This window comes from Fukomys damarensis, unplaced genomic scaffold (genome assembly GCF_012274545.1).
Source record: "Fukomys damarensis isolate Sample0158 unplaced genomic scaffold, DMR_v1.0_HiC HiC_scaffold_12, whole genome shotgun sequence".
Taxonomy (NCBI): Eukaryota; Metazoa; Chordata; class Mammalia; order Rodentia; family Bathyergidae; genus Fukomys; species Fukomys damarensis.
Genome location: NW_022900924.1, coordinates 50,377,057 through 50,387,010, shown reverse-complemented (window position 1 = coordinate 50,387,010; position 9,954 = coordinate 50,377,057).

The following is a 9,954-nucleotide window of genomic DNA, read 5'->3' as shown; positions in this document are numbered from 1 at the left end:
CCCACACACTGCTGCAATCTGGGTGGCTAAAGGAACCATAAAGAGCAAAATACTCTCATGGATCCTGACACAGACCCTCATTCTTTTCACAGTTTTCACGTGTCTCTCCCCTGGTTTTGAGTGTTTTTGTGTTCAGTGGCGTACAACACCTTCCAGCTTTGCAGTACTGGAGGATGCAAGGAATCTAGGCAGCATTCCCTATGGAGTCTACTTTTTAAATCCACAGGGTGAGTATTTGCTAGTGCCCTGCACCCCTTAGTACAAAAGGTTAGAGGAGGTTCTTGGGGTATCAGGGTGCCTGAAACGTGGTCTGTGCCCTGCAGGGTTCAGCTTGGGGCTGGACTAGTATGGCTTCTGTCTCAGTTCAGCCTTGAAGCACTAGACGCCCACGCGTGCACCAGATCATTAGAGTGACACAGCTCTCCAGCCAGACCTGAACTCCCTGTCCTCTTGTGACCTATGAGTTGTTTAGAGATAAAAAGATTTTTAAAAATTTTTTTTAAAGGTGGAGTTGCTCCAGTTCCTTTTTAATTATTGTATTTTGTTTCATTGCATTGCTGTTGGAGAAGGTCGTTTGAATGGTACCAACCCTGTGAAATTTTCTGAAGCTACTATTAATCTGCCTTAACCATGATGTTCTTTGTTTTTAAAAAATACATATTCTTTCTGTTTAAGGAGACAATATTTTATGACTATAACCTCAGAGTCCAGGGGCAGATCTATATGTCAATTCTAGCTTTGCTAGTTTCGGCATAAAATTAGGTAATAACTTCACTCTCCAGACATGTAAAGTAGTGCAGACAATAAAAGAGCCTATTACAATGGACTGTGCAAAGGATCACATACTTAAACAAAGCTAAAAACAGGTCCTGGCATTCGGTTAGTGCTCAGTAAGTGTTATTCAGTATTATATCCCATATATATAATATATATAATAATTCTATATATATAATATATATTATATTCATTTCATTGACAGAACATTCTCAAAAAGAAAAATGAAGAACAGATTAGTGGTTGCCAAAGACAAGGATGAAGAGAGAGAAAAGGGTAACTGTGTAGTGATAGAATGCTGCAGGATTCATGTGGAGAGATGGGACACGGAGGCCCTTTTCCCAGGAAGCAGCTTTATTCATGGCAGCCCTGACTCAGAAGACTTGTATCCAAAGGCTGAGCCTCAAACATGGCGTAGCTGCGCCCTTTTACACAATTTTTGTGTCTGTGTGTCCTTTGTATGGGCACACGCTAGCATTCCATAGCCTGGTTGGGTGTGATTGATGTTACAGAGAGACATCGGAACTACACAGGAGTACACAGAGGCTGATTTTGTTACACTGTACAAAGCTCCTGCCCACGCAGGGAGGGAACCTACCAGGCACGAGAGATCTTAGTGGTGACAGAACAACCGTGCATCTTGATTGTGGGGATGGCTGTAATACGGGAAATAAAATGGCACAGAAACACATAGACACACACACAAGTGCATGAAATTTGAATATGTCTGTGAATTGTGCCGATTATATCAACTACCTGGGTTTGATATTGTGCTATCGTTACATGAAACATCACCACAGGGAGAACTGGGACAAGGGCTGCATGAGGCCTCTCTGCACTGCTTTTGTAACTTCCTCTGAATCTATAATTATTTCAAAATTTGGAAAAAAATGTCTAAATCCTCCAGACATGTTATGATCATTCAATAAATGCTGTTTGCATGACTGCTTTTATCATAGTTGTTTTTCAAAATTTTCTACATTTAATATATACATTTTAAAGTTAAATAGATAAAAATGTAATTAAAAAAATAAAAAAACGTCTGTGAACACAGCTATGTATTTAAGAACTTGGGGTCTTCTGCGAACTATAAAGGAATTTCATTTCGATAACTAGTGTCACTCGTAAGCCTTCTCTGAATTGTGATTTGATAGGACGCCAGGGAAACTTCCAATACTGGGCAGAGAAATGCTGGTCTAACGGATGCGGGAAGCAGTGGGAATAGCAGAGAAGGACTCCCGGAATCAGAGCTCTGGTCCCCTTGCGTGGCTTCTATTCCCAGAACGCCCTTGGGAGTGCAGTGTCCTTTCTGTCTCCCAGTTACTTAGACTGCAAAAGGGAGGGTCTCCAGCTGCAGAAGAGGGTACTGCAGACCAGCCCGCACGGTTGATTCATCTTCAGTTAGAAGCCAAGTTCCAGGGAGACTAAGTTTCCTGGCCAAGGCCAGCAGCTGGTCAGCAGTCCGACCACCCGCACTGTGCTCCCAAGCAGGACTGGGGAACGCCTCCCCCACGTGCCCCTGGTCACGGAGTGTGACCTGAAGAGCACTGTGTAGGGGGCACCCCTCCTGCCTCAGCGCGGAGCAGGAACAGTGAGGGTCTTGAGGGTGCACTGGGGTGGTCAGCTTCAAGGCAGGCCCCGGTGGCTTCCTCTCTGTCTCCATGAAAAATGTACGATTTCAACCCTAAAAGAATTTTCCACTCTGAAAGCCTCAATTCTCTTCCTCCTAGACATGAGCCATGGGGAAACCTATGCCCGGGGTGCACGAGTTGGGGGCACAGTACACAGCCCTATCTGTGCCTGCTGGAACCCTGGGCCCCAAGTCCGGACACGCGAGTTCCATGACCACTTCTCAGCCACGTGTCCTTGGGCTCTGCTCTCCCACCCTGGGTTTCTTCATCCACCAACTGGGATGTGTTTTTCTTCCTCAAAACCAGCACAATTGTGGTGAGGATTAGGAAGCACTTGGATGCCATAGCCTTTTGTGACTTGTAATTATTATTAGTATCATCTCATAAGTCCCTGCCTGCCTCCATGCAGCGTTCTGTTACAGATTGGCCTCTTTTGCCGGAGAGCTGAGATATGACCCCCTGGTTTTCAAGGACAAGGGGAAACCTGAAACTCAAAGGAATGACTTGGAGTGGAAATTTACACACCGAAGTAGGTCTCTGGAGAGAGGAGAGATTTTGCAGCTAGAGAACCTCAACTCATAACCCATCAGCCAATTCTGCTGGATGGGAAACAGGCACACACAGGAGGCGGGCAATGGCCCACTTATTCCTTCCCTGCAGCTGGAAGAGTAGCTCCTGCGGCCTTCACTGCTTGCCCTACACTGCTACCTTGTGGCTACTCGTTAGACTGCAACAGTAAAATTCAGGCTCCAAAGGCTCCAGGCAAAGCAACAGGGACGCTTACTCAGACATACACTCTCCCGCTCCGCCATTCAAAAAACTGTACCATGTTCAGGGTTTTCCGGGCTGAGAAAATTTGCAATCTGAAGGAGATGGGGTAGAAAGGGGTAAATGGAGAAAGGGACTCGCTGGCCAGAGGGAGGGAGGTGTACAGACACGAGCCCCGTAGGTTTGGAAAGGGCGTGCGTTTCAGTGACTAAGGGGAGGACGCCGGGGGCATGAGGCCTTCTCTCACTACCAAAAAATGCTATGTATGAAACCCTGAGCCAGGGTATGCCGGGAAAACGAACAACCTGGCCCCGGCATGCCGCCGTCTGCAGCCCTCCCGAGGTGGTGCTCGTGCCTCTCTCCCGAGACTCACCAGGCATGCCTGTGCTCCTAATCTCCTCTCAGGATCGGCTCCCGTCTCAGGGCTCCTGCACAGGCTCAAAGCAATGAGATCAACTGCTCAAGACTGAAACTTCTCTACTGCGGTCCCAAGTAAACCTTTTCTCTCCAAGCAGGTCATCAAGGGGGTTTATTACAGTAGCGAAGAGCTGACCAGTGAGGGGTCATCTGCAGCACTTTCGACACCTGCTTGGAAATCCTCCTACCCTAGCAGGCTATATCTTGCTCTCCCGTTTGTCTGACTTTTCCCTTCAGGGCCTCGCCTGTGAAGTGACCACATATGAGAAGATATATGAAGAAGGCAGGCACTGATGGACGCATGAGGCTGGGGCAATAGGAAATCATGGCAGTGTAAGGCGATGATCTTAATAATGCAGGCACGGGGAGCTAATACTGTGTCCCGGCCCTTAGAGAGCATCTTTAGTTAATGTCACAGGATTTCCTGTTCTGCAGAGAAAGGAGTTGGGTTAGATTGGAGATTCTCACCTGTCGCTATACTTTAAAAACCCCTGGGCAGCATCAACAATGTATCCAACGGCCTCCTACAACAGAGAACTACTGGAGAAGATCCTGGTGATGTAAATTCTCCGGTATGTTGCTAAACACAGCGAACGATACTAGTCCCCGTTGGCGCTAAGGGCTTTTCATCAAGGCTGTGATGCCCTGATATATAAGTTTCAGGTGGTTCCTGTGTCATAGAGACCTACCTGGACCCAGTTTTTCAGCTGTCTAAGCAAAGTGTGGTTGCTCACTGAGAACATTTATAATGTCCTCTGATGCTCTTTTGGGGTGAGACCCATGACATAAAAAAAACTTGTTAGAGGAGGATAAGCAAAGCAGCCCCTCCTGTGGCTAAGCACCACTGCCACTGTGTGCCTCAGTCTCCTCCCTGGGAAGAGGCGAAGCCAACCAACCTGGGTGAGCTGTTGTGGAGCCTGTGAGGGCCCTGGGAGACACTCCAAGTCACAGCTCCTCGGCTTCCAGGGCAGAGGGAGGACTCAGCAAAGAGCAGGCTGGCAGGGCCGTTTCGAGAGTATTTCCCCGTCCCTCCCCCATACACAGCCCTTCTTATAAATTGGATTGCGTCTTCTTAGAAGTGTACATGCTGAAGACATATTCCCTGTCACAGTGCCAGAAGGTGACCCTGTTTGGAAGTGGGGTTGTCTCACATGATGAGGGTGGTCCTTAAGCCGAGATGACTGGTGTGTCCTTATTTAAAATTCTTTTCTTCGGCATTTTTATTTTGGCTTTTAATTGGCACGATGATTATATATATTTTTAAGATGCACTGTGATGTTTCAATACATGTATATATTATATGGTAATCAAATCAGGGTGCTTAGAATAACTTTCACCTTATTCATCTTTTGTTTGTGTCAAGAGCATTTAAAATTTCTCTTTTAGCTATTTTGAAATGTTAAATACAATATTGTTAACTGTAGCTACCCTACTGAGCCCTAGAAAACTAGAATTCGTTCCTCTGATCTTTCTGTACCTTTGTACCTGTTGATCAAACTCTCCCTATACCCTCTCCCCCTACTCAGTGGGGGGTAACCACTATTCTATGCTTGGTTTCCATCAGATCAACCTCTTCAGATCCCACAGAAGAGTGAGATCATGCAGTATTGCTTTTCGTATGCCCAGCTTACTTTACTTAACCAAACAATCTCCATATTCTTCTGCGTTGCTTCAAATGACAGGATTCCATGCGTTTTAAGGCCTACCTAGCATACCATTGTGTATACACACTGCGTTTGCTTTACCCATTCATCAGTTGATGGCCACTTGGGTTATTTCCCTTTCTTGCAAAGTCCTTGCTGCAATGAATCTTGGAGTGCTCAGGACTCTTCAACATGCTGGTTTCATTTCTTTTGAATACATATACCCAGCAGTGAAATTGCTAGATTGCATGGTAGTCATGTTTATGATTTATTGAGGAATCTCCCTACTGTTTTCCATAGTAGCTATACATAATTTACATTTCCAACAACAGTGTATAAGAATTCCCCTTCCTCTTCATCCATGGCAGTGTTCATTATTTTTGGCCTGTCTGATCATAGCCATTTTAATTGGGGTGAAAGTTTATTGTGGTTTTGAACTGCTTTTCCCTTTGCATTAGTGATGCTGTATACTTTTTCATGTATCTGTCGGACATCTGAATATCTTCCTTTGAGAAATGTCTATTCAGGTTTTTGCTCATTTTTTATTTAGATCTTTTTTTCTTTCTCCCTTTTCCCTGCCCCTTGCTACCAAGTTGAGCTGCTATTGTATTTTAGGTAGTAACCCTTGCCATATGCACAGCTTTCAAACATTTTTTTCCCCATTCTATAGTTTGCCTTTCACTGCACTGATAGCTTTGGTGGCTGTACAAAAATTTTGTAGTTTTCCTATAAAAGGCAGCTAGGTTTGTGTACAGACACAGAAAATGTCATGTGAAGCAAGAGAGATGACACTTCTACAAGCCAAGGAACCGCCCGAACCTAGGGAGGAAGCCAGAAGCAGACACTTCCTCACAGCTTTCAGAAGAAACCAACCCTGCCAACACCTTGTCTCAGAACTGCACCCACCCAGCCGTGAGACCACACATTCCTGTTATTGGAACCACTCGGTTTGTGGTACATTGTTACAGCGGCCCCAGGAAACTGGTACGCCTCCAGAGATGAGCGCTGTTGGAACCATCGAGGAAAACAGCTCTGTGCAGACAGGAGGAGGCACTGCAGTGCCACAGAAAGGTGCCAGACATGGACCCACTGAAACTGCTTCTTCCCAGGCCACCAGCTCCGTGAGACGTGACCCTTTGAGGACTATGCTACCAACCTAGCTAGGAGTTAGATGTTTGCTGATTGAAATTTTTGGTGGCACTTTGAACATGTCAGCTTTCCTTTCTGGGACTGGTTTCTTTGACTATATAAAGAGGTTGTGATTCCCTCAACTCCCTCAGTTACAGTATTCTGTGGTTCTGACTGAATATACATATATTCAACCTGCTTGCTTGGGAAGCAAAAGGGAAAGGGAAGCTTCACTCTCCTTATCAATAGCCAGTCAACTGCAGTTGCTTGAGTCATTTAGTAGGGGGTAGGCCCAAGGCCTTGGGGATAATATGATAGGCTAGGGGGCTCTACATTGGGTCCTCTTTCTAGACTCTGAGGTCCTCCTGCCTTGGCATCTGCCTGTCTAGAAGATCACTGCCCCAAGGGTTGCTGAAGCTTTCTCATCTTTTCAGGAAGGTACTGCGCATGCCCTGGGCTGTCAAATTGGATATGCTTGGTACCCGATCAACGCAGGTTAGGCTGCTGTGTGCCTTTTAGAACCCTTCTGTCTCTGCTTTGGGAATTGGAGGAACATTGTCTTTCCAAGTTGCCACAGTATTTGGGGTGAACTACTTTTTGTGTTACTTTTGATGGATTCCAGCACGCCTCAGCCTCCACTATTAAGAACTTGAATCTAGTCAAAGAATATTTAAGTGTCCTCCCAATAGTCAACATCTCCCCCAACCCCCCACCCTCCAAAGACCAAACGCCTTTAAATTAAGCTTTTCTGGATCCAGGAAACAGATTCACACAGACCAGCTCAAGCCAGTCATCAAAGTAAGGGCGAGGAGGGTTGGAGTCCAGGACTTTACTGTAAAGTGATTGTAAGAGAGGTGGAATCTCCAAAAAATGTAAGACAAGAAGTTCCCCCAAATAATGAAGACCTTGATGGAACCTGGTACTGAAAGGCTGCCCCAGTCCTGGGGAGCCTCCTTGTAATGTCCTGCTGTTAATGTGACCCCACCACTCTCCAGGGCTCAACTTCTCTCTGCTTCTCTCCCCGTTCCTGCTCTCCTACTGTTTTCCAGAGAATGATTCTTGTAGGCCACCAGACAATTTATTATTAATCTACTCTGAATGATATAAAGAGAGAAATGGGAACTCAGATTCCAGGGAAAATAACCCATGTTTTCCAAGAAACCTAAGACCTAATAACTAAACTAAACTGGTTAAAGTTCTACCAACAAACGGTTGGATGGGTTCAGCCTCGCTGGACACTATCAGCTGGATGGCTTTAGACAAGTCCCTGCCTCCATTTCCTCATTTCTAAAATAGCATATTTGTATGTTCTTTCTCAGGTAGGGGGTAAGCACCAGGACCCTGCTGTCCACTCTGTCACTCTGGCCCAAGCGCTGGGTGACAGGAGATGGTCTCCTGCCTGTCCTGCCTCAGTTCCTTCATGGCCGAGACTTCTAAGCTAAGGGGCCCTTCTTCTTCATCCCTTCCAACCCTATATGGCTTTGCATGCTTCTACTCCCCTGGCTATCAAAGCCTATCTCCAACCCTGAGCCCACAAAAACTTTTCCTCCAAAGTCCCCGCATGTTTTTGTGCAAATGTCTGCTCCAGTCTGCTTTTATAATACAGGTCTATGTTCCCTCCTCGCAGGCTTATCTGTCCTGAGATGTGTTCTTTTCATGTATTATTGATCATTCATTGGCTGCTGCCACTCACTCTTTGATCTTCCCTTATCTTGGAAAGCCACCCACAGCATCTCCTGGCCCCAGTCTGTCTATTAAACAGTAATGATACGTAAACAGGCTCAGAGGTGCTCTGGGAGCAAAGGGACCCTGGGGCTGGCCTCCCTGAGCCTAGGGACTGTCATTCCTGAAGCTGTCTGTTCTGTAAGTTCTTCTGCCAAGTTTCTATGGGAGCAGAGGGATCATTTTCTCCCTTTTCAAAGAACAGGGTGAGGTGAGGCCTCAAGCTGGCAAGTCCTTTAAAGTTACTTTCAAAGGAAACCTGAGCTGAAAGGCCATGCGGCTGGCAGAGGGTGGTGTGACTTTCTGAAGCTCTCTCTGGGGTTTTGGGTGGTCAGCTGTCCTAGGCCTCCTAGCACGTGCTTGGAGCCTGCTGCACTGCCAGTGCCAAGGGAAGATACTGTCCAGCCGCTGGGCTCATGGGCACGGGAAAGGCTCCGCCTTGCCCCGCTCCCTGCTGCCACCCAGGAACAGGAAGGGGGTGTAGACTTTCTGCGCTGGGCCAGTTACCAGAACCACACTTGTCCTCCCTGTCCTCAGGCCCTGTCAATCAAACTTGATCCTTGGGGGTTTTTGAGGTAAACTACAGATGAGTGCCAAAACAAGCCACGGTCTGAGAACTTACGTGTGAGTCATGGGATCATGAATGGCCTAGTTAACACAATCGCCTCATGAACAGGTTGGGAAGGGGAACCAGAAAGAACATGGCTGCCCTGAGTCACACGGGAGGAGCTGACTGAGTTCTACCGCAGGGCCCTTTGGACAAAATACCTCCGCAGGGGTCAGAGTTTGCAGGGCCATTCCTAAAGCTTCTGAGGCTATAAGTGTCTGCCAGTCACCGGGAGCCTCCTGAACATCTCCAAAGGACCTGAAGGACCAGCACCTGAAAGCTGCAATTCGCGTCCAAGCCAAGGTCTCCGGAACACCAACCCCTCCTCTCAGAGTGTCTCCCCTAACAGTGAGAGCCAAGGAAGCCAGGCCCACTGGCAGCCCCACAGGAAAGACCTCCCGGACAAGCCGACTTTTCAAAGTTTTATTCTGATAATTGTACAGCTATATTTTACAACACGGTAATGCAGTTTAGACACAGCCAAACCCTGTCTCCGGAGTAGTTATAACACAAGCATGACGCAGAATGGATGGGATGAGACAGACACTCCCAAAGAGAGTTGAGTTCATGACAGCTTCAAGTCCCTGTTACTGCCTACACTTCAAAAAAGGGATGGCGCACTCTCGTCCACCGTTAAAAACTTCCGTGAAAAAAGGCACCGTGAGAACACATTGTACAGGTATATACAGACTGAAAACTAGAACAAAATTACACATTTCTCCTTCTTCAGCTTTTTTTGTTCTTTTCATTTTTTAATACACACTTTGTAAATTGTAAACCTTCACTTGCAAAAAAATACAAATACACTGAGGCATTTTAGACAAAATATTTTCTTACTTATACAGATGCAATACTTAAAATATTCTCTTAAGTGCTCTTTCTCAATAAAGATTCTCAGATCCGTGTCTGCCTGCAGATACAAAATCGAGCCTTTAACGCGGTTTTATATTTTAATATATCTTTTTTAGGTTTATATATATTTATATTATATATATATATATATTTATATATTTACAACTCTGCCAAATATTCCTTCACCTTTGGTTAAAAAAATTAAAGCCCTCTCTTTAATAACCTACCAGGTCCTGTCTTTTACAAGAATGCTCATTTACATACAAAAGAGACATCTGTTCCCACAAAACACATACATTCTGCAGCCCAAGTCAAGTCAGCGCTTTTGCACACTCCCCTGCTTTGATCTCTAAAATGAGTTTGCTTTTCACGGACGCGGTTCGCCGTACACACAGGGGAAGAAGCGGTGTTA